Source organism: Schistocerca gregaria, chromosome 4, assembly GCF_023897955.1.
Source record: "Schistocerca gregaria isolate iqSchGreg1 chromosome 4, iqSchGreg1.2, whole genome shotgun sequence".
Taxonomy (NCBI): Eukaryota; Metazoa; Arthropoda; class Insecta; order Orthoptera; family Acrididae; genus Schistocerca; species Schistocerca gregaria.
In genome coordinates this window covers 125,578,676-125,604,686 of record NC_064923.1, presented here as the reverse complement: position 1 = coordinate 125,604,686, position 26,011 = coordinate 125,578,676, and the positions used below count along the sequence as shown (strand labels likewise).

Sequence of the window (26,011 nt, the reverse complement as noted above, 5' to 3'; positions counted from 1 at the left end):
AGCCTCGACGCACGTAATTTGCGCCTCCGCAAGAACACGCGGGATGCGGCACAGTGTAGAGTCGCGGGCCGTGGGGCGGCCGAACCCTCCGCAGTGCGCGTACGGTATCGATCACAGCGGGGCGGCGTCTCCGGTTACACAGAGGCGGGCGCCGCGACGCTTTGGCGACCACCCAGGGGCAACTGGCGCCAGCGGTTCTGCTGGCGACAGCGCGCCGCTGCGCCAGCAGGCAGCTGTACCTAGCGCTGGCAGTGGGTCTGCACAAAGAGGACAACAGCTGCGGCGAAGCCAAAACATTACGATTACTAACCACCGCGATTTTTCATGTCGTCTGCCAGTGTTACGTGCGGGTGACAGACTAAGGAAAATTCATTGCGCAACATAACGAAAGGGCCACTTTCTCGAAATCGCGTAGTTGTTTTCCGTTGCAACGTAGAAGTTTGAGATTTGACTCAGAGGTGCCTTCAGAATTCCTCTGTAACGGGCAAAAATGAGGTGCCCTGTGGCGTCAACCTCGGGCTTCACAACGCTTCCAAACATCAAGGTGTCGACACGTGCGAAATAAAGGCCACAGTTCAGAAATTCGTGTGAGAAATAAGACGAGTTAATGATGTCACCATGACACCAGATTTCACCAAAATTCCGCCCAACAACACTGTGGACGTGTCACACGATGGGAAGATCGTCACAGCCCCTCTGACCAACATTTCACCCCTTCTTCTGACACCTCTGCAATGCACGTCAGAATCGCTATGCCAAGCGTTAAAGTCATGCGGTATTCTTACGGATAACAAAGGAAAATATTTCAGCCACATCGTCGCTCAGTATCGCCACAAGTGCTCAGAGGGTGGAAAAACAGGCGTCAATCAAACCAATCCTTCCCTTGCAGCGTTGATTCCTACAAATTCCTGTTCGAAGTGCGAGGACGACGTTGTTGACAACCCTTGACACTACCACAATTTTTGCTCTGATATATGATGAAACTACTATGATGATGATGAAGTGTCGCCCTAACCGCCGTCTGCTTCACGTCTGCTGTGCAGCGAGCTACCTTAATTTAAGTATTAACTGTATTTTTCTTACTTGTCACTTCTTCTTCTGCGTGTTTTTGCTTTTAGGAAGCTTTAATAGTCGAGTGCTATTAAGTGTTCCATAGATCTCGTGTTTGTTTTAAATACAGTCAGAGAGTCCCTTTAGTCAGCCGTAGTGCTAGTGTTTGTTTTCAATACCGTCCAGAGACAGGTAGTGCTATTTTCCTTGTTTCTACAAGAAGTGGTTAGCAATCACAGTTTAGTCAATAATCAACCGCCTTTAGTGAATTAGCAGTCTAGTTAAAAGCTGATTAACACTCTATAGTAAATTGATTTCTTAGGATGGCTAGGATGTGTGGCTGCTGTGTACGGACGCAGGAGGAGCTGGCCACTCTTCGCGAACAGCTGAGCGTGTTGATGGCCGCGGTCAGCCGTCTTCAGGCTGCTGCCTCGGAGTGTAGCGGCAGTGGGGAGTCTGGTGCGTCGCATGGTGCACCCCAGGTGTTAGATGCTTCACCCACTGTCCCTGCTGTCGAGACATCTTCGCGGGTACCGGGCGCGGTTGGGCCACCCTCTCCCCAAGGGGAGTGGCGGGTTCAGCGGCGTTCGCGGCGCACGAGGCGGAGGGTCAATGTGGAGGCTGGCCGTGTGGCATCGCCCGCTCTGCCTGTGAGTGGACATGTGGCTGCTCCTTCAGAAAGGTCCGAGCAGGCACACGGGGGGAGGGGTTTATTAGTTATTGGGAGCTCCAACGTTAGGCGGGTGATGGAGCCCCTTAGGGAAATAGCGGAAAGGTCGGGGAAGAAGGCCAGTGTTCACTCTGTCTGCTTGCCGGGGGGTCTCATCCGAGATGTGGAGGAGGCCCTACCGGCGGCGATAGAGAGCACTGGGTGCACCCGACTGCAAATTGTTGCTCATGTCGGCACCAATGACTCTTGCCGTCTGGGTTCAGAGGTCATCCTCAGTTCGTACAGGCGGTTGGCGGAGTTGGTGAAGGTGGAAAGCCTCGCTCGCGGGGTGGAATCAGAGCTAACTATTTGTAGTATCGTTCCGAGAACCGATCGCGGTCCTCTGGTTTGGAGCCGAGTGGAAGGCTTAAACCAGAGGCTCAGACGATTCTGCGGAGAGCTGGGGTGCAAATTTCTCGACCTCCGCTATCGGGTGGAGAAATGTAGGGTCCCCCTGAATAGGTCAGGCGTGCACTACACGCCGGAAGCGGCTACGAGGGTAGCGGAGTACGTGTGGAGTGCACATGGGGTTTTTTTAGGTTAGAGAATTCCCTCCCTAGGCCCGACAAGACGCCTCCTGAGACGCGGCAAGGCAGGAGTAGGCAAAATGCAACAAGGAATAACAATATTAATGTGCTAATAGTAAACTGCAGGAGCGTCTATAGAAAGGTCCCAGAACTGCTCTCATTAATAAACGGTCACAACGCCCATATAGTACTAGGAACAGAAAGTTGGCTGAAACCAGACGTAAACAGTAATGAAATCCTAAACTCTGATTGGAATGTATACCGCAGAGATAGGCTGGACAGTGAAGGGGGAGGCGTGTTTATAGCGATAAGAAGTGCAATAGTATCGAAGGAAATTCACGGAGATTCGAATTGTGAAATGATTTGGGTGAAGGTCACGGTTAAAGCAGGCTCAGACATGGTAATTGGATGTCTCTATAGGCCCCCGGGCTCAGCAGCTGTTGTGGCTCAGCACCTGAAGAATAATTTGGAAAATATTTGGAGTAGATTTCCCCACCATGTTATAGTTCTGGGTGGAGATTTTAATTTGCCGGATATAGACTGGGAGACTCAAACGTTCATAACGGGTGGCAGGGACAAAGAATCCAGTGAAATATTTTTAAGTGCTTTATCTGAAAACTACCTTGAGCAATTAAACAGAGAACCGACTCGTGGCGATAACATATTAGGACCTTCTGGTGACAAACAGACCCGAACTATTTGAATCAGTTAATGCAGAACAGGGAATCAGCGATCATAAAGCGGTTATTGCATCGATGATTTCAGCCGTAAATAGAAATATTAAAAAAGGTAGGAAGATTTTTCTGTTTAGCAAAAGTGACAAAAAGCAGATTTCAGAGTACTTGATGGCTCAACACACAAGTTTTGCCTCAAGTACAGATAGTGTTGAGCATCAGTGGACGAAGTTCAAAACCATGGTACAATATGCGTTAGATGAGTATGTGCCAAGCAAGATCGTAAGAGATGGAAAAGAGCCACCGTGGTACAACAACCGAGTTAGAAAACTGCTGCGGAAGCAAAGGGAACTTCACAGCAAACATAAACATAGCCAAAGCCTTGCAGACAAACAAAAATTACGCGAAGCGAAATGTAGTGTGAGGAGGGCTATGCGAGAGGCTTTCAATGAATTCGAAAGTAAAGTTCTATGTACTGACTTGGCAGAAAATCCTAAGAAATTTTGGTCCTATGTCAAAGCGGTAGGTGGATCAAAACAAAATGTCCAGACACTCTGTGACCAAAATGGTACTGAAACAGAGGATGACAGACTAAAGGCCGAATTACTGAATGTCTTCTTCCAAAGCTGTTTCACAGAGGAAGACTGCACTGTGCTTCCTTCTCTAGATTGTCGCACAGTTGACAAAATGGTAGATATCGAAGTAGACGACAGAGGGATAGAGAAACAATTAAAATCGCTCAAAAGAGGAAAGGCCGCTGGTCCTGATGGGATACCAGTTCGATTTTACACAGAGTACGCGAAGGAACTTGCCCCCCTTCTTGCAGCGGTGTACCGTAGGTCTCTAGAAGAGCGAAGCGTTCCAAAGGATTGGAAAAGGGCACAGGTCATCCCCGTTCTCAAGAAGGGACGTCGAACAGATGTGCAGAACTATAGACCTATATCTCTAACGTCGATCAGTTGTAGAATTTTGGAACACGTATTATGTTCGAGTATAATGTCTTTTCTGGAGACTAGAAATCTACTCTGTAGGAATCAGCATGGGTTTCGAAAAAGACGATCGTGTGAAACCCAGCTCGCGCTATTCGTCCACGAGACTCAGAGGGCCTTAGACACGGGTTCACAGGTAGATGCCGTGTTTCTTGACTTCCGCAAGGCGTTTGACACAGTTCCCCACAGTCGTTTAATGAACAAAGTAAGAGCATACGGACTATCAGATCAATTATGTGATTGGATTGAGGAGTTCCTAGATAACAGAACGCAGCACGTCATTCTCAATGGAGAGAAGTCTTCCGAAGTAAGAGTGATTTCAGGTGTGCCGCAGGGGAGTGTCATAGGACCGTTGCTATTCACAATATACATAAATGACCTGGTGGATGACATCGGAAGTTCACTGAGGCTTTTTGCAGATGATGCTGTGGTGTATCGAAAGGTTGCAACAATGGAAAATTGTACTGAAATGCAGGAGGATCTGCAGCGAATTGACGCATGGTGCACGGAATGGCAATTGAATCTCAATGTAGCGAAGTGTAATGTGATGCGAATACATAGAAAGATAGGTCCCTTATCATTTAGCTACAAAATAGCAGGTCAGCAACTGGAAGCAGTTAATTCCATAAATTATCTGGGAGTACGCATTAGGAGTGATTTAAAATGGAATGATCATATGAAGTTGATCGTCGGTAAAGCAGATGCCAGACTGAGATTCATTGGAAGAATCCTAAGGAAATGCAATCCGACAACAAAGGAAGTAGGTTACAGTACGCTTGTTCGCCCAATGCTTGAATACTGCTCAGCAGTGTGGGATCCGCACCAGGTAGGGTTGATAGAAGAGATAGAGAAGATCCAACGGAGAGCAGCGCGCTTCGTTACAGGATCATTTAGTAATTGCGAAAGCGTTACGGAGATGATAGATAAACTCCAGTGGAAGACTCTGCAGGAGAGACGCTCAGTAGCTCGGTACGGGCTTTTGTTAAAGTTTCGAGAACATACCTTCACCGAAGAGTCAAGCAGTATATTGCTCCCTCCTACGTATATCTCGCGAAGAGACCATGAGGATAAAATCAGAGAGATTAGAGCCCACACAGAAGCATACCGACAATCCTTCTTTCCACGTACAATACGAGACTGGAATAGAAGGGAGAACCGATAGAGGTACTCAGGGTACCCTCCGCCACACACCGTCAGGTGGCTTGCGGAGTACGGATGTAGATGTAGATGTAGAAGTCCCACACTTCTTGACGTAGAGCAGGGGAACGATGCGGGAGACCCGCACCGCCATACTAGGCAAGGTCCCAGTGGAGGCGGTTTGCTATTGCCTTCCTCCGACCGTAATGCGGATGAATGATGATGATGAAGACGACACAACAACACCCAGTCATCTCGAGGCAGGTGAAAATCCCTAACCCCGCCGGGAACTGAACCCGGGACCCCATTCTCGGGAAGCGAGAACGCTACCGCGAGACCACGATGGAACTGCTATGGTCCGTTCAAAACCATTCCCCGAAATATGGACGTCTTACGAAACAACGAAAACTGCTTACGCTTTTCCAGCCCTTCTGTTTCACGCCCTCTTGAGACACTGTCATTGGGAAGGGGGGTGGGGGTGGAGAACGATATTGCCACATCAGTGAATGAAACATCGTCGCTGCCACCCACGCATCTTTTCTGAGGTCGTTATAAAAATACAGTACCTGTACAGACACAACCAGTCACTTAATACAAGGTGCTGATGTGACAGATAATTTGGACACACCTGATCGCAGGTAGCACGGATGGTGTTGTCGAACTGGGGATCTTAGATGGACCCTTTGCTGTTTTGATCACGCATGTGTCAATATTACCCCCCCCCCCCGTCCCCCCTCCTTCCATGCCCATTATACCACAGGAGTGTGCGAAATGCAAGGGGGTGAAAAAAGAATGAACACCCTTTGCTGCTTCAGATCACATTCAAGTTACGTCAGACGGTTATGAACGGTTGTTGGCACTTCCACCCTACATATCAGAGCACGAAATTGCAGTCTCGCTACACTCCAAACTGGTCAGATCATGTTTAGTTGGGTTTCAGGCCCAAGATGTCGTCAGTGAAGGGTTGAGCGTCTGGGGAATGTTAGCAGTGTCAAAAGGTAACTATGTCATCCTGCTTCTCATTGCACTGTTAACTGACGTTTTCTACCGCGAAAAGAGTGGGAAACCACGCCCCAAGAGAACAGATATTTTCTTTGACACCCTTTATGCCACCACCTGAGGCTTATTTGTGTCCTTACAGAGCGGCGGTGCGTCTGAAATATTTTTCTCGGCCACCTAAGAAAGCTGGCCATTGTGGTTCTTACCTCCACCACAGAGCCATAAAAAGAAGGGATAAAATGTGAGTAAGACGAAGTGTGACGACCTTCACATTGCTTCACTCGTCCACAGTAGCGCTGAGTGGAATGGGGTGAAATTTGGTGGCAATGTGACGTCATTAATCCACCTTATACGTCACATGAACTTCTGAGCTGGGGCCTTCATTTCGCGTGTCTGGACACCTTGCTGTTAGGAAGCGTCGCTTTGCCTGAGGTCGCTGTCGCAGGGCGCTACGCTTTTCCACCATCGCAGACGAAGGTTGTAGGAGCTTTAAGCGAAATTTCAAACTTCTGCATCATAATGTAAGACTATTAGCGGACGACCCTTTGACTGTGCTTCACAGTGTATATACAGATTCAAATGGCTCTGAGCACTATGGGACTTAACATCTCAGGTCTCAGTCCCCTAGAACTTACAACTACTTAAACCTTACTAACCTAAGGACATCACACACATCCATGCCCGAGGCAGGATCCGAACCTGCGACCGTAGCGGTCGCGCGGTTCCAGACTGGAGCGCCTAGAACCACTCGGCCACCAGCGGCCGGCAGCAATGTATATACAGTAAGCAGAGGACAGACGAATGTGCAAATCATGTTATCGACTACACGGTGATCACAAATGGGAAAAGCTACTGACATAAGTGACTTGGACAAGCAGAAGTTATGGCGCGGCACCTGTGAAAGAGCACCACGGACACTGCGATGCTGGTCAGCTGAGCGCGTGTTACTGTCATGAGCATCTACGGAAAGTGCCCGACGGGTGGCGAAACCACGTGTTGACCACAAGGTGTTGGACATCCACACGTCAACAGAGAACGTGGAAGCCAGAGGCTTGTTCGCTCTGCAAAGCAAACTGGGATGTGATGTGTGGTGGATCTATCGACAGAGTACAATACTGGTGCAACCACGAGTGTTTCAGAGCAAACCATTCGGCACACAATGCTGAACATGGGGCTCGCCAGAGGACGACCCAAAGACATTGTCATCATTGCAGTGGGTACGGGATCATATAGACTGGACGGTGGATCTACGGTAAAGTGTCGCGTGGTTGATGAACCACGTTTTTTGTTAGACATGGTCGATGGTTGTGTCCGGATACGGCTGCTCGAAACGCATCCCGCCACGAATGCACGTCGATGGAAGCAGTATTATGCTATGTGGGACGTAGATGACATCTTCCAGCAAGATAAATGTCCATGTCACAAAGCCAGAATTGTGTTGTTATGGTTTGCGGAGCATGACAGTGAACTCACGTTCACATCTTAGCAACCAAATTCGCCTGATACAAATCACTAGCCCGTATTTACGGTAACTGACTGATCTGTGTGTAGACATCTTGGTGCCACATACCTCTGGACACCTACTGAGGATTTGTCAAATCCATGTTATGGAGAATCCCTGTTGTATTGCGTTCCATTGGCGGACCAACATGGTATTAAACAGACAGTCGTAATTTTTGGGATCATCAGTGTATTTTGGATGATTCTCATGGATCTACAGCCGCCATTATCTCCGAAGCGTGAGGAGCACCTGATCAAAGTCTGGAGATCGGGCAGTTCTCAGTTCTTGTTCTTTTCCGGGAAAATGGCGATGATGAAAATTTTCTCCACGCTCAGGACTCAGGTCGTCAACCTTCCAGTCGAGAGCCACAGTACAGGGGAGTGCGGTAGCGTGCTTTATTGTTCTAAGTAATGCAGACGGGACGTGGCTTCTAGCTTTAATCCTGTGATGTTCGACTAACTCTGACAGGAAGAGGCATAACAGGGTGAGTCAGGAGGAAAGGTACATGCTTTGAGGGGTGACTGTATTACCCATTCTGAACAAAAAACTTCACATGCACATACGCCCTATTCCGAATGGTTTCCGAGATAGAGCACATTTTATGTACATCGTTATTTATTTTCTGAATTATTGAGTACATTGTCATTGTTTAAAACGTACTACAGTAGTGTAGAGGAATTAGAAATGCTCAGTTTCACACAAGACACTTGTAATCTATCAGGTCGGGAAACTACCGAAAACTGGCCTACAAAAACTACCAACACTACATCGCACGCGCTTTCGTGCGAGACTTTCAACATAGTCTCGCTCCCTTCGCACGAACTATTGATCCTAGGGAAAAATGAATAGGACTTCCCATGTAGGAAATTTAACGTAGTAAAATTTGTACAGCGAGACGGTTTTGACAGAGGATCCGGTTTTAGGATTCTATCTGGGAAACCGTTTGGAAATGGGCATAAACCTGAGTTTTTTGTTCATAATCACTCCTCAAAGTATGTGCCGAATGGAGACCTATGATGACGCCATTTTAGAACACTGGAAGGAACTATTAGCACTGTCTGACGAGAGTGGATGGCGTCTCTGTGTGCCTCACAAAGATCAGCCAACATCTGACGCGGTTCACTCCGCTTATATGCCACACTAGGCCTGATAACAGCACTAAAAAGGAACAACAGTAAGGCACTGTAGTGACCTTTCTACCTGTCACTGAGAACTGAAAGTGAAGCCGAAGGCGCGTTCTTGTGCGAAGCTGCATTGACATCCAACTTCTGAGTGCAGCACTGTTCTTCCTCATGCAGCCTATGATATACAACCTGGCGTCACAGTCACTTATGTTCATTGACTTTCAAATGCACTAATTACGCGGTTTTGCCTAACTCTGCTGATAGAGGCTACGCCAGGTTCCGCTTCCTTGTCTCGGCATGCCCACAACACTCGCGATAACCACTACCACACATAACGACGTGAGCTTGACGCTTCTGCTTCCTCGCTTCCGTGTAGTACGCGCTCCCCAGTGGGCTTACTAGCATACATCATTGATCGTACGACGAAGTGAAACTTCCTGCTCTCTTTAAGACGCGTTAAAGAGACTCAGTGTGGAATTCCTGCACAAGAATAGGGTAACTGTGTTAATACGACTCGGGAGAACTGAGAGCTAGTGAGAAGTTTTCAGAAAGGCTCCGTTGTGTCGAAGGAAATGTAAGTGATCTGGTTTTGTAAAGTATAAACAACACTGGATCGCGTATTTTTATTTAACTGTGGTTACCGGATTTGGTCGAATTAGGTGATCTCCAAATGTGAAATACAGGACGACAGCTGCTACTACCAGCGTTAACCGATGCTCGTTGGTACTACTAGGCAGCTCTTAAACCTGCAGAAGTTGTCCAGGGGCTTCAAAACGTCCACGATATCCTTATTAGCTTTGTTTGGGTTTGTCAGTCCAGTTTGTTGGGTCTCTTCTTTCTCGACAGAAGCAAATAGTGATGTCTTACCATTTTTATTCAGCGCTGAGGCATCATTGTTATCACAGCTACAACAGTACACGCGTGGGTAAAGCTACCTCCCTTCAATAATTACAACTTTACTTCATTCTGTATTACATGGGCAATGTGTGTATGCTAATGATGCATGTCCATTATTTTTGGATAAGTTAATCAGTTACTTTTGTGTAACATGCTGACTGTTTCGTTCAGCGCGGTTCGTTTGACCATGCTTCCTTACGGGAGGATATCCTGGAAGAAAACCAGGAAGGTCTGAGGGTCTTGAGACAGCAAGCTACTCTGCCAATGCCTCGGTGGATTTTTCCCAACGGTATTTATTTCTACACTCACAAGCTCAATATAGATTTCGGAAAAACCAACGGCCATAGTGATAAACGAAAGGAGGTAGCAGAAAGACTAAATTATTGAAATGGAAGTAGATAAATAGATGTGTTACTAGAAGGAGAAAACAAATACAATCCCAGAGAGTAAACTAGAGAGTAGCTCTTCCTTACACCCAGTGAGTATGGCCAAGTCCGATTTTCATGTTCATGCTGTACTAGACTTGCTGGCATTTTCTGTTTCTTCGTGAGGCTGACAGGTCCTTTCTGTTTCGTGTTATGAGCGTGTTTTATGGATTTTCCTGATCGTCTGTCACGTCAAAAGGCATCTACCCTTCATATAATCATCGTGTCTTTGTAAAAAGGTTTAATTCTTTTACCAACAGCGCCCAGCAAAACTCTCGATCTGAGCTGTCCCTATCTCTTACGTCCATAACTGAAGCAACGCTCGACAAAATTATCGATTGCTACACCTTTCGTAAATCTGTCTAGTTCACTTACAAGATCATTCGCCTCCTCTTTTAGAGAATTATTCCACTGGCGGCTGGGATTTGCCACGGAGTGATTAGTGACTGAAGCGCCTGATTTGGAACAGACTTATCTCTAAAGCTATAATCAGTGTTATAATCAAAGGTATGCACTCCAAAGGAGACCGCAATTAACAATGAAACGTAAATTACTGTTCAGTTATGAGGTAACACGGACGGTCGTAACGTACGCCTCAGCGGTCTGTGGCTGCAGATTCCATTCCGTTACACGTTCGGGTATTTCAAGCTTTCAGTATCATTATTGTGTTGACAGAAACGTCAAGTGTCATACGAGAATCTTTACCGCTGTCTTCTTCCCCCTTCTCCAACAAAAATTGCAAACTTCGCCTGTGATCTCATGAAAATCTTAAGCAATAAAGCCCAGGAGGTTGATAAGAGACTACAACTCTCGAATGATGTTTTCGAAGAGTAACATACACCTACAGGCAACACAGTCAGTCACACAAAAGCCGTGCACCTACACGAGAATCTGAAGTGGGACGCAGGAGCAAAGTGGTGCCTCAGAATGGTACGACACTCGCCGCAGGCACCAGAAGGCCGTGACAGCTAGTTAACCGCCAGCCGTGACGAGTCACTCAACTCGTATGCACACCTACGCACACAAGCGCGCGCTTCTATTGCGTAACTGGAAGTCGTTGAGGAACCGCTAGTCAGCTAGAGGGTCAAGCCATTCAGTCTGTGAATGATCTGTCCAGCGCAGGCTGTAATTGCGAAAGGAAGGGTGTTTCTTCGGCAACAGGGGTGACTTGACTGAGTACGGGAAGTTCCAGGGACGAGACACGTTATACGTCCACATACAGGGTGCCCCAGGCTGAATGGTAAATATTCAAGATATGACAGGAACATCATCTGCAGCAAAACAGTGAAGTAGACATGGGCTCTAAACTGCATATCTTAAGAACTACTAACACTTTTTCATCTCGGCTCCTGTGAAACGCATGTATCCTATATAACAATTGCTCATAGCTCTTAAGGTATGCATTTTACAGCCCATTTTTACAAGACTTTTTGCTTCGTATGGTGTAGCTGTCATACCCGCGAATATTGACCATTCCACCTGGTACACCCTGAATACAGCGTGATTCCGTGAAGATGTTACAAACTTTCGGGGATGATGGAGAAGGGTAAATGTATCTAGTTGAGATAACAGGCATGGTCCGGAAACGAGCGAGTCGAGAGTTGTGAGCGAAAATCGTTCTGATACCTCCGAGAGTGGAATTCTCCTACTGCGAGCTGATTGCATTCCATTTTTTGTGACAACGTAGTATGACCCAACAGATGAAAAAATTGTCTAATACTCATGGGCTCTAAAATGCATGCCTTAAGAGCTTCGAGCAAATGGTCAGTAGAAGAGTTATGTTTCACAGTAGCAAAGATGGACAAGTTTTTATAGCTGTTAACGTGTATACTTTATAGTCCACGTTTACTTTTTTCTTGTTTCAGTCCATACTAGCACCACCCAAAATATGGAAACAAAGAGCTTGCGGTAGGAGAGCTCCACTGTCAGAGGAATCAGAAAGATTTTCGCTCGTAACTTTCGACACTGTAGTTGGGATATAGGAGTCCCTTATCTCAAATCTATACAATGACCCTTCTCCGTCATTCCTAAAACTTTGTAACGTCACCTAGGAAACACCCTTACATGCACACTTCCAAAGCCAACGAACAGTTTCTGGTGGAGGGTACATGGTGTACTTCGTACCCCCCCCCCTCCCCCCAACCTCCCCAATTTAATCTGTAAGCCATTCGAGGATGGCCTCTTGGAGGAGGACTGCCCGTATCCCTCTCTGTTTACCTTACACTAATCATAAAGGTCATTACACGATATTGTGTTGAAAGTGACAGTTTCGTTATTCTTATTGGAACATCAATTCTAAGAACAATGAGAGTAATACTCTGTGCGATTTGCAAGTCTTAGTAGCAGCGCTTTCCGCTAGTATGCGTTCGACATTTCTGTGATGCTCTTCCTCTGACTAAAGGAATTCGTGATGAACAGCGCAGCTCTACATTTACTCTTCTCAATCTCTTCAATTAATCCAACTTCAGTACATTCCCGCGGCGCTGAAAAATATTCAAGAATACTGGCGCGACAAAGGCCTCTCCAAGAGAAAATTACGGTCACGCCAGTCTGAAACTTGTCTACTCTTCGACAGATTAATATGATCGTTCCATCACAAAGCGCCCCGACAGCAAGTTCTTAGATACTTAATGGCGAGCTTCCGGTTGTTCTGTTGTTTTCGTTCTATGCATAATGTTTTGAAGGCTCACGAAGCCGTTTTCTTCATATGCTGCGTGTTATGCTTTGTGTGTGCACTGGCTGCCTGAACTTCAACCAAACAGTCTCGCGTCGCTGTTTGTAGCTGTCAAAGTGTTCGATTCGGGATGCCCACTATGCTCTTTGTTCCTTTTTTTTTCAGAGCTCGCACCGATATTCCTTGAAACACAAACTCTCTCAGCGTTCCATGCTTTAGTGGACGTGGTGGTCGCTGAAATCTTAGTAAACTACGTGTCCAACCCCAAACTTTGTTTAAATTGAAAACATCGTGCCTGTTTATTAGATTTTCTAACGACTTTATTTCGATAGACTTCTTAATTAAGGTCTAACAGAAACTTGACGTTCGCATCACGATACTGGTAGTTTTACAGTAGTACTCGATGCAGTGCTCGGCGACAGCCTATTTGCTTGGTTGTTTTAACCGAACTTGGCGCTGATGTTCCTTGCATCCCTCCGCTACTGTCCTGATGTCAGAAAACCTAACAAGCAGGGACAGAGGTTTCATTTCAATGTAGACAAGACTTAGGAGACCGGCACTCATTTTATTAACATCTCGCTGGCTATCACATCCACCACAGCTTCGACAGTACATCCAGAAGCATACTATTAAGCAATCAAGCCGACAATATTGGAGATCTTACACACTTGACAGTTGTGGCTAACTTCCGCTCGTTTTGTCATGCGACGTCATTTCGTTTATTAAGTAGCGTTACAGTTACAGTTATGTGCTGAGGATCAGGCGCTGGTCTTTAAACCAAGCGCTGACGATCTAAAGGTCTTCGTGCACTTCGTAGCAATTTTTTAACGACTACTGCAATAGTCTCACAGGGCTCCGAGCGTCGTCTATCAGATAATGTGTACATGTTGTGGACGGTAACGGTCCTAGCACAGTTGCTTGAGGTACGCCGGTCGCAATGGTCTCCTCTGATGACACTTCTTTATTAGGAATGACATGCCGAGTTAGCTTTGTTAGAAAGCCTTAGCCCAATTGTGTGGCTCTTCTTGTATTCCATAATAATGATTACTCAGCGGCTTTGCGAAATTGTACGGTACGTGCTGTGGGGAGTCAGAAAACACGACAACAGCACAGGCTGCGGTATCTACAGCATTCTGGATCATAGAGACCCGGAGTAGTCAACTGTTTTATATCTATCCCCACTTCTTTATTTCTGTTTGTTTATGGGGCGTTCAATAAGTAATGAATTTTTTCTTGGCCAATTTCGATTGACAAAAAAATGCAGGATTTGTTGTGGCACAAAGTGGAATATTCGTGGTTAAGCGCCTTTAGTTTCATGAAGAATGGTTACAGAGACCTGGCAGTGAACAAAAGCAGGGTGAGTCGTTGTGCAAGACGTCTGTCATCATCACGCAAAGTCACGTAAGCCTGTCCGAGTTCCTGTGTGCTGGCCGGGCGCACACAGCTGTAACTTCCGCTATATTCGGACGTGCAGACACTTTCATGCGAGGTGATCGACGTAACCCAAACACATCGCTGCACAACTGGTCGTCTCCGTTGACAGTGCTGACACACTCGTCCACCAGCTGGGGTACTCAGACGTGTGTGGCCGCTGCGTTCCCAAGATCATAAAGAACAAGGAAGGACCGTCTTCGAGGAACTGCTTGCGCGTTACGACGCTGTTCGCGAGACTTTTTTGTCGAACGTCGTCACAGGCGATGAAATATGGGTTCACAACTTCGAACAGGAAACACGGGTAATCCATGGAATGACACTCACTACCTCCGAAGAAATAGTTCAAAGCCGTACACTCAGCCGGTAAAATCATACCGACAGTCGTCTGAGACTCTGAAGGGGTTATTCCGTTTGATGTCCTCCATCATGATGCAACAATCAACTCTAAAGTGCATTGTGATACTTTCAAGATGTAAGGTGGCTATAATTTCGCACTTTACAAGCACTCATCCACATACTTTGCCGTGATCTTCAAACACAATTAAGTATCATGTGATAAGTAGTAGCCGGCCACTTTGGCCGAGCGGTTCTAGGCGCTTCAGTCTGGAACCGCGCGACCGCTACGGTCGCCGATTCGAATCCTGCCTCGGACATGGATGTGTGTGATGTCCTTAGCCTAGTTAGGTTTAAGTAGTTCTAAGTTCTAGGGGACTGATGACCTCAGATGTTAAGTCCCATAGTGCTCAGAACCATTTGAACCATTTGATAAGTTGTACATCATAATATGTATATTTAAAGGAGACTGACATTGTCACGTACGCTATGTGAATAACTGCCAACGCTTATTGCATGAAAGGTGACGGAGTGTCTTTATTATCAGACCGGCGTAATGAATGACTGTCTATGCTAGTAGAGGTTGGAACGCCAGTGGAGATGAAACGTCAGGCAGAACTCAAGCTCTGGGTTGAAGGCCCGCGCAGGTGTTGGTCCTGCTTAAACACAGCAAGTAGCTAAACAGACGTCGTGGCACCTGAGCTTTGGAGCACAATAGGGTGACGGCAGGCTGCTATTGTAGCAGGACCGGAAGGATAACCGGGAACTCTGCAAATCTTGGACGCAGGTGAGAGGAAGGAAGAAACGGCACCTCAGAAACCACACCACGCAGGCTGGGTTAATTCCAAGAATTTTTACTCAGAAGCGTACCATTGTATTCGTATAGGTTTTTCCTCGCAAACTTTCCGCGCTGGGCGACAAAGGCATAAAATATGGTTGGTCGGCGTTCGGAAGAATCTGTAGAGAGGGAGAATATTCCAGGTTTTCGGGAATATGGTTCGTTTTTGGAATTACGAGGGTGGGGAGCGGAGCCTTGCTAGGAAGCCAGCGGTGGACAGACGTGGTCTTCCGTTGTGAGCGCCCGTGTGTGACGGTCGCTCGGTATCAGCTTCGTTGGCACAGACGGACTTGCTGTCTTTGCTCTGAGGAGAGTTTATAGTTAGAACAGTTAGGCACTGTAGTCTTGCGAACCTATACGATTCTGGACTTCACCTCCGGGTTGGAAGTCGTCGTTGAGTACGCAGCGTTCAATAATTGAGAGCACTTCCTCTCCCTATACTTACGTTGAAACGTTATCTGAACTCCATCCCTCTGGCGAGACTGCTGCGGTCGCAGGTTCGCATCCTGCCTCGGGCATGGATGTGTGTGATGTCCTTAGGTTCGTTATGATTAATTAGTTCTAAGTTCTAGGGGATTGATGACCTTAGAAGTTACTGCTCAGAGCCATTTGAACCATTTTTTGGGAGTTTGCTTTTCTCGTCTGTAGAACTCAGAGAGGAGAAGAAAGTATTAGAGTATATTAGTCAGACGACCGCCTTCTGCCGTTCTAGTGCTTGAAAGAGTTTATTTGTGGCTGAAGTTCTATCGTCGCAGATGTGTATGAGAACCACCACTTCGATACACCGGACACAGTACATACGGTGGTATTGCACATTGATTCCGCTTATTAGGGCTATAAAGCTAAATAGCTGTGATCACGTTAGTTTATTTCCTCTGAGGTTGCACACCACCGTAAATCATCTTTGAAAGTAGTGTCTTCTAGTGTGTGGTACGTAGATGATGTCACTCATTTCGAGTTATTGATATTAGTATGATAAGGGGCAGAGTTAGGCAATTGATTAATAATTTTCGTTAGGAAATATCGACAATTGTACTTAAAGGGTTGATTTTAATCTATAATAAATATATACTGAACAACAACGTTTATCATTTAGTAGTATTAGTTGCCTTCATCATTCATTTATGTTTAGAATGTAGTTTACACGTTAAAAGGGAGCATTAAGAGATCCTCGGATCTGCTTTGGGGGAATAGTGAACGAGGGACATATCATCATTTTAGCGTTCATTATTTTCCGTTGCGCACATTCATTTTACACCCGCCTGGAGTAGGATCTTGGAAAGAAATTGAAGACACGACTTCAGCGTGTTCGTCGCCACAAAAGTTCAAAGGCGCTTCTCCTTCTCCATGACGGCGTAAGGTCTCAGAGAAGTCTGTGCACCCGATGGGAGCTCACGGAACTTCACTGGACTGCTCTTCCTCATCCACCCTACAACCCGTAACTCGCGCCTTCTGACTTGCATCTGTTTGGCAGAATGTGGGTGCACTCGGCGGGAAGCAGCACGTGGATGATGGGGAGGTTCTCGATGCAGCGAGACGTTGGGTTCTAAGTCGACCAGTAGAGCGGTAGCATGCCGGCCGGCCCTCTCAGTAAGGTGGGGTAAGGCCGTCACACTGAATGGAGACTGTATTAAAGGCAGTGTGCGGAATTATATGGTGTACTGAAATACTACATAAACCAACCTGCTTTCAGAGAAGAAAACCATGTGTTGCATTAGCTATTCAATACTCTAAACTTTATAAAATTTATAAAGCAGAATAGAGTAAAGGGTGTAGCAATAATTACTTACCAAATACCTTCTGTCGATTGTCTGACACGTCGTACAGCGTACAGTCTTTTTTTATTTTTTAAATACAGGAGTCAAAACTATTAACATGGAACTGGATGAAATGTCCAACGATCCGCTATGGCTGTATTTCTTCAGCTCACTTATAAACCCAAACAACCGGTTTCTCAACTTTTGAGTTGCATCTCTTCTGGTGTAAATGCTATGTCATAGCTTACAGAATGCCACAGCGTTACAAATGGCGTGCCTAGGTAAAAATTTCATCGTTCCTCAATTGATAAAAAATCACCTACAAATGATAAATGAGATCCCAGATTCTGATGTTGCGAAACTAAAGTATTGGATTTCTGATTCTATTACTGTACCGTGAGGACTAAAAGGAGGTCTCCTCCTTCGGAAATATTCACTAAAGCCTGATGCCAAACGAGATGAAGCAGGGATAGTTAGCATTGAACTTAATATAATTTTCGGTAATTTCCAAGAATGTTTGCCTATCGACGTTGCGGGCACCAAACGATAGATACCAAACGTGCGATTGTAAATCGTTCACGCGACTGTGGTGGCGGGCGTTACGAGCTTGTTTATAGTGGTCACTACAGCAACGACAAAAGAAGAGCGTTACTAAAATAGATTTAATTACAAAGGAAACGACTTATGTCATTCGTTGTCGTCCTGAGAAAGTCCATTTGATGTGTATGCTGCGAGAAGCATTCCATTTTGCCGTAGCCTGGGTAAACTCTGCCATTGTCACGCAAAAATATGGGTAGAGCGTCACATTTCCGACAAAAATTCAGACAATTTTGTACATTGCATAAGCATGGAATTAGATTCTTCCATGTGAGCCAACCGGCAAAACAAATGTCTACAATACCACACATCGCACTCAGTACCGTCATAAATCGTTTAGGTTTTCCTGTCATCTCACAAATAATTTATCATAACGCCCGCCACAAGTCGCGTGATCGATTTAGAATTGCACGTTCGATATCTATCGTTAGGAACCCGCGGCTTCGATAGGCAAACATTCTTGGAAATAACCTAATTTTCCATTTATTTGGATAAAAGACAGGATTTTTTTTTCCATTTTGCCACCTTTATCGAATTTATGTTTCCTGTCTTTATCATATCTGATCTCTAACAGTTCTTCTTGGGGAACTGTATCAACTTCTTCAATATTTGCAGTAAAAGAATTTTTCATTCTATCATTCACCTTTAGTTTCAAAATACCTTCAAATCGTTTTTCCTTGAAGAATTCAACTTCGTTGACATGGCTACTGAATTTGTCAATGTCCTCTGGAGTTACATCATCTTTTGTAAAACGTAATTCGGGAAACTGTTGAAATTATCCCATCAAAGAATTATGACGAAGTGGTTCAACTTTGTCAATAAATAGTGACAAAATACTTTGGCAACCTGTGAGAGTGTTATTAGCTCTTTGTAGCTAGAGAATGACTTAATTACACTACTGGCCATTAAAATTGCCACACCAAGAAGAAATGCAGATGATAAACGGGTATTCATTGGACAAATATGTTATACTAGAACTGACATGTGATTACATTTTCACGCAATTTGGGTGCATAGATCCTGAGAAATCAGTACCCAGAACAACCACCTCTGGCCGTAATAACGGCCTTGATAGGCCTGGGCATTGAGTCAAACAAAGCTTGGATGGCGTGTACAGGTAAAGGCGCCCATTCAGCTTCAACACGATACCACAGTTGATCAAGAATAGTGACTGCCGTATTGTGACGAGCCAGTTGCTCGGCCACCATTGACCAGAGTTTTAAATTGGTGACTGATGACCATAGATGTTAAGTCCCATAGTGCTCAGAGCCACTTTTCAATTGGGGAAAGATCTGGAGAATGTGCTGGCCAGGGCAGCAGTCGAACATTTTCTGTATCCAGAAAAGCCCGTACAGGACCTGCAACATGTGATCGTGAAATTTCCTGCTGAAATATAGGGTTTCGCAGGGATCGAATGAAGGGTAGAGCCACGGGTCGTAACACATCTGAAATGTAACTTCCACTGTTCAAAGTGCCGTCAATGCGAATAAGAGGTGACCGAGACGTGTAACCAATGGTACCTCGTACCATCACGCTGGGTGATACGCCGGTATGGCGATGACGAATACACGCTTCCAATGCATGTTCACCGAGATGTCGCCAAACAGGAATGCGACCATCATGTTGCTGTAAACAGAACCTGGATTCATCCGAAAAAATTACGTTTTGCCATTCGTGCACCCAGGTTCGTGGTTGAGTACACCATCGCAAGCTTTTCTGTCTGCGATGCAGCCTCAAGGGTAACCGCAGCCACGGTCTCCGAGCTGATAGTCCATGCTGTTGCAAACGTCGAACTGTTCGTGCAGATGGTTGTTGTCTTGCAAACGTCCCCATCTGTTGACTCAGGGATCGAGACGTGGCTGCATGATCCGTCATAGACGTGCGGATAAGATGCCTGTCATCTCGACTGCTAGTGATACGAGGCCGTTGGGATCGAGCACGGCGTTCCCTATTACCCTACTGAACCCACCGATTCCATATTCTGCAAACAGTCATTGGTTCTCGACCAACGTGAGCAGCAATGTCGCGATACGATAAACCGCAATCGCGATAGGCTACAATCCGACCTTTATCAAAGTCGGAAACGTGATGGTACGCATTTATCTTCGTTACACAAGACATCACAATGATGTTTCACCAGGAAACGCCGGTGAACTGCTGTTTGTGTATGAGAAATCGGTTGGAAACTTTCCTCATGTCAGCACGTTGTAGGTGTCGCCACCGCGGCGCCAACCTTGTGTGAATGTTCTGAAAAGCTGATCATTTGCATATCACAGCACCTTCTTCCTATCGGTTAAATTTCGCGTCTGTAGCACGTCATCTTCGTGGTGTAGCAATTTTAATGGCCAGTCGTGTAGAATGATGTTTTCACACTCGGCTTGGCTTCATTGCCTCATCGGACAATTTTTTAGGACACATTAAACACAATGGTTGCAGTTCATTGACAGCAGGTTGTAAGGAACCCATTGTCAGATACTTCGGAAAGCCACGAACATATTTCCTTTCCTGAGACACGCGTTCACAATATTTCACAATATTGTGTCTGAAGCTGTAATCACGTATCCAATGTGGCAAACCACCTTGCTGGCCAGTGCGACCGCGAACAAATGAGCCTGTGACGTGATCGTCTTCTGTGCATGCCTCTCGCGCATCGTGGTTTGGTCTGGCAGGGTGTGGGGAGGGGTGCATCGGCAGCTACCGGGTTTGCTTGTCTGTTACGGCAGATGCGCGAGCTATTCTGAGACGACGCTCTATTGTTTGCGGTCGGCCTATAATGTCATTTGGTATCACTTACGTAACGCGAATTAAACTTGTGCAAGCGCGATACAAGTAGCATATTTTCTGAAATTTAGATAGTCGCTGAGAGTTTCTTGAAAATCTGATGAAAGAGTTTTTGCAGCTCACACCGCATACCGCCCACCTTGAAAGCCGGAACACCTGGAAGTGGGCGCCGGGGACGAGGTTCAGTATCAGTGACGTAGACAAACAGAGCCAGCTGGTGCGAGTCCGTAGAATTCCAAGGACGAAATGTCAGTTTTATTCGGCGACAGTTATTTCACAATCTTACGTGGCCCTTGCCAACAAAACATGTTACGAAACTTCCTGGCAGATTACAACCGTGTGACCGACCGAGACTCGAACTCGGGACCTTTGCCTTTCGCGGGCAAGTGCTCTACCATCTGAGCTACCGAAGCACGACTCACGCCCGATACTCACAGCTTTACTTCTGCCAGTACCTCGTCTCCTGTGCTGTGAGTACCGGGCGTGAGTCGTGCTTCGGTAGCTCAGATTGTTGAGCACTAGACCGCGAAAGGCAAAGGTCCCGAGTTCGAGTCTCCATCGGGCACACAGTTTTAATCTGCCAGAAGTTTTGAAACTTCCCCTTTGAACAATTATACATGACTGTGCTTAAACTGACACACAATAATTTTAGCGCAACGCAATCTGACTTTCAAAAATCTCTACAAAGAATGGCCCTGACTAACATTAACCTATACGTTTCACAAATCACTTACCTCACAAAAATCTTGGTTATTCCAACTACTGCAATACAGCGAGCGCCACTACTGCCAACTAAATAAAAGATTCAAACTACTGAAGGCACTAACTACTGATAGGCATAGTTAGCAAATGAAAGATTTTGATAGAGAACAAACAATGTATTTACCTTAATAGTGTTCAAAAGTTATTATATATATATATATATATATATATATATATATATATATATATATATATATATATATATATCAGTTCATGACATCCATTCTTACAAATTTCAAAACTCCGCCATCTCTCTCCCCACGTCCACCACTGCTGGCGGCTCACCTCCAACTGCGCAACGCTACGCGCTGTTAACATCCAGCCGCCCAACACTACAATGGCGAGTATTACAACAATGCCAACCAGCCACTGACTGCACACAGCACAGCCAGTGATTTTTCATACAGAGCGCTATGTTGCGTTACCAATAAAAAACCTAAACAGCCTACTTACATAGCCCCCATGCTCCTCACAAAAAATTTTACAAATTTTTTTGGGCACTGGCCAATACAGATTTGAAAAAATATTTCATGATTATAATTACAATAACAAAGAAATCAAATGCACTCACTTATTGATACAATGTTGCTCAAAAGCTAATATTTTCTCACAGACCATAAAGACAGTCCTGATCGTTCATCACAGTAAAATAGCAGTGTTTGTGCTCAATGTCTGAGCAGTAAAAGAAAATGCACACGGAAGTAGTGGATTCCCATGCAGTCTTGAAGAAGTAGTGTTGTCCTTCCAACGGAAAGACAGTGCTGACTCTTGACATGCTGACAAAAACCTAAACAGCCTACTTACAGATTCGTATCAGCGCACACTCCGCTGCAAAGTGAAAATCTCATTCTGAAAACATGTTACGCCAAGCTCGGTTTCACACTGTCGATGTCTGCTAAGTAAGTACTGATTCCTACTCACACTGTCATGCAGGATAACTCGGAGACGTCACAAAGGCCAACCGCATGCTTTCTTAAACTGTTTGTACGCTACTGTGTGAAGTGCCGATAAGAGAGTGGGAGGATAGTATGAAGCAATATGAGGACCAAATTCGTCAGCTAAGCTTGTGGTTACATCTCGAGGATCCTGAACCTATTCGAAGGTAGGAGAGAGGGTAGGGGGTGGTGAAGTTAAGGAAGGTGGGGGTCTGGCTCAGAAACTTGAATTACAAACTCAGAAAGATGTAAGTGTTATCCCATGTCGCGTGTTCCCAGTGTGAGTTATGAATCACGAACTTCATGAACGGTACACAAGCAAAAAGTCGTGAGGTGGTTTCAGGTTGATTAGGGGAAGGGGACTAAACAGCGAGGTCATTGATCTCATCGGATTAGGGAAGGTTGGGGAAGGAAGTCGGCCGTGCCCTTTCAGAGGAACCATCCCGGCGTTTGCCTGAAGCGATTTAGGGAAATCACGGGAAACCTAAATCAGGATGGCCGGACTCGGGTTTGAACCGTCAGGCTTACGTGGAAACACTTATTATTTATTAAAAGTTAAGTTATAAGAGTCGAGGGACATGAAAGGGAAGCAGTGGTTGGGAAGGGAGTGAGACAGGGTTGTAGCCTTTCCCCGATGTTATTCAGTCTGTATATTGAACAAGCAATAAAGGAAACAAAAGGTAAATTCGGAGTAGATATTAAAATCCATGGAGAAGAAATAAAAACTTTGAGGTGCACCGATGACATTGTAATTCTGTCAGAGACAGAACAAGACTTGAAAGAGCAGTTGAACGAAATGGACAGTGTCTTGAAAGGAGGATATAAGATGAACATCAACAAAAGCAAAACGAGGATAATGGAATGTAGTCGAATAAGTTAGGTGATGCTGAGGGAATTAGATTAGGAAATGAGACACTTAAAGTAGTAAAGGAGTTTTGCTATTTTGGGAGCGAAATAACTGATGATGATCGAAGTAGAGAGGATATAAAAAGTAGACTGGCAATGTCAAGGAAAGCGTTTCTGAAGAAAGGAAATTTGTTAACATCGAGAATAGATTTAAGTGTCAGGAAGTCGTTTCTGAAAGTATATGTATGGAGTGTAGCCATGTATGGAAGTGAAACATGGATCATAAATAGTTTGGACAAGAAGAGAATAGAAGCTTTCGAAGTGTGGTGCTACAGAAGAATGCTGAAGATTAGATGGGTAGATCACATAACTAATGAGGAGGTATTGAATAGGATTGGGGAGAAGAGAAGTTTGTGGCACAACTTGACTAGAAGAAGGGGTCGGTTGGTAGGACATGTTCTGAGGCATCAAGCGATGACCAATTTAGTACTGGAGGACAGCGTGGAGGGTAAAAATCGTAGAGGGAGACCAAGAGATGAATACACTAAGCAGATTCAGAAGGATGTAGGTTGTAGTAGGTACTGGTAGATGAAAAAGCTTGCACAGGATAGAGTAGCATGGAGAGCTGCATCAAACCAGTCTCAGGACTGAAGACCACCACCACCACCACAACAACAACAACAACAACAACAACAAAGGTTAATTCAAAATTTTCCTGTCCACTTATCAAACTGCTGTGAAACTAAGGAGGGTAGCCAGCGTAATCTCACATCTTAACGTCAGGAATTAACGGGAGTCTGTATAACACACGGAATTAACTGAATACCAATCAGAGTGCTTGGAACGCAACAGCAGGTACCTAAAAGATCCATAATTGATGTACACTTTTTCGCAGGCTATTAACTGCCAAGAACAGGTGCCAGGCGCTGCTTCGTGTGAGACATTTCATTACCTGTATAATGAAAGGGAAAAAAACATAATATATTATGTAAAATTCGGACTTAACCATCATTACCAGAAGAGAGTAATTAATATTACGAAGAGATGATTGGTTGGGTCTTAGATGTCAGCGTCATCTAATTTTGCATCGGTGAGAAAGTCCACATTTGGTACACACTGCAAAATCGGAAATTGGGATGTGAACCGCGATTTTGAAGCCTGGACCTGAGAACGTCTCTAAAGCCATCTCAATGTGCAGTAGTTATTAAAAAGTACACTCTTCTCCGATGGCATTTATATTACCAAACAAAGTACCTTTTAAAGCAATTACTCAAGGACGCACAACGAAAAGGTATGTGCTTAAGCATTCGACAAATTACGACACTGCTAACCCGAAATACAGGACGGCACACCAAGCGAGATACGGTTATGCGCTACGTGGAACTCCGTATCGATCGCCACAAATCTGATTTCGGTCCGCAGGTCCGAAATACGTCACGCCAAGCGAGCGAATTATTTTTAAGCAAAACGCTGTCTAGCTCACACAACATGAATGTAAGCGTGATGTTCGTTAAGTAATACAGAGACCGCGTCGCTATCGAGAAGCATTGCTGGGCAAGTTGATCGTTTTTAGTCAATGTTGGAGTTTTAAAAATACGTTTCTGTACGTACACTGGAAGGTACTGTAGGGGACAAATACTTGCCATTAAATCCGTAAAGTCTATTTTGTAATCATTTATTCCCTGTAACAGGTCGGGAATTGATTGTGCATACTTTACGTAATTTGGTAGCAGGATACCTTGGCGAACTCTTTCAGTTCAAGCCTAATTCATACTAGAGTAGATAAAAATAGCCTGTAATACTCTCCTACAAAGCCACAGTGTAAGTCGCGGTCCTGTTTCATGAAGTTTTTATTGCAGTTCACGCTAAACGTTAAACACCATTTCACCGCAAGCAGAACTGCGACAATAACTTGCTGAGGACAAGTTGTCATTAACAAACGCATAGCTCAAATGCTTTCAGGCATTTAATGCAGGGTAACCATCTGTAGTGAATATTAATAGCACGAGAAAACTACCGCTGCTTACTGTAGGGTAGCGACTGTGCCAAAGCAATTGCTGAACATCGTTTTTCATAGCACAAAAAGGCTATCACTGCCGCTCCTTCCAAACAAGCAAAGCATGGAATCTCAAAACTTGACCTGTTCATAGGGACGAAACTAGTAAACGCAGTGGCTTTGCAGGCGAGGTGGAACACGTAGAAGACGTGGAAGCGCAGAAGAGATATAAAAAACAGTCGAGCCTCCTTACCTGCAATTCGGGCTGCAGTCGGCGGCCGGAGAACAGCGCAGGAGCAGCCGAGTTGTCTGCCGGTAAGGGAATTCGCCAAGGACGCGCGCGGCGGCGACAAACGCGGCGTAGACGGGCTGCTCGCTGCACACAGACAGAGACACTGCGGCCGCGGCGCTGGGGGCCCGGCGGGGAGGGGCGGCACCGCGAGAGGGGGGCGCCCGCGTGACGTCACAGGTAAACAGAGGCGGCCGGCAGGCTGGCAGGGTCCCGCTGACCCACTTAACCGCTGCGGCGAGCGCCGACCCAGACAGCGCCGAGCCGGCGGGACCTCGAAACTGTGTGCTCCCAGTCTGCAGCGCTTGCCCGCTGCTGGAGCAAGGTGTCCCAGCGAGTCGAGTCACGGGGTCACGCAACACAGTGCGCCTCCCTTCTGTTTTTCCTACTTGTCTTGCTGTTGATTGGTTGATTTGGAGGAGGGGACCACACAGAGTGGTCTACGGTCCCATCGGATTAGGGAAGGATGGGGAAGGAAGTCAGCCAGCCCGGCATTTGCCTGAATCGACTTGGGGAAATCACGGAAAACCTGAATCAGGACGGCCGGACGCGTGTTTGAACAACACCGACTCAAAGGAAGGCCTCGGCGCTTGTTCGTGACGTCACGTCAGCTAGGCACGGCGAACGCCAGGTCTGATGCAGGGGGTGCTTGTCACTATAAATCTCTTATTTTTGGACAAAATGTTTGGTATTGTTTTGGATTCTGCAGTTTTATTTAGATGAAAGATTATCTTACT

The 26,011-nt window shown here is 45.7% G+C and overlaps 1 protein-coding gene across 1 annotated transcript in view; it reads right to left on the bottom strand.

Moving 5' to 3' along the window:
* Positions 1-25,357, bottom strand: part of LOC126266957 (uncharacterized) — a 1,160,365-nt gene extending 1,135,008 nt beyond the window's left edge. The window contains exon 1 of the mRNA XM_049971677.1: positions 25,239-25,357. The gene's annotated coding sequence lies outside the window, so the exon portion shown is untranslated. The remainder of the gene's footprint in view (positions 1-25,238) is intronic.
* Between the last annotated feature and the right edge of the window lie 654 nt (positions 25,358-26,011).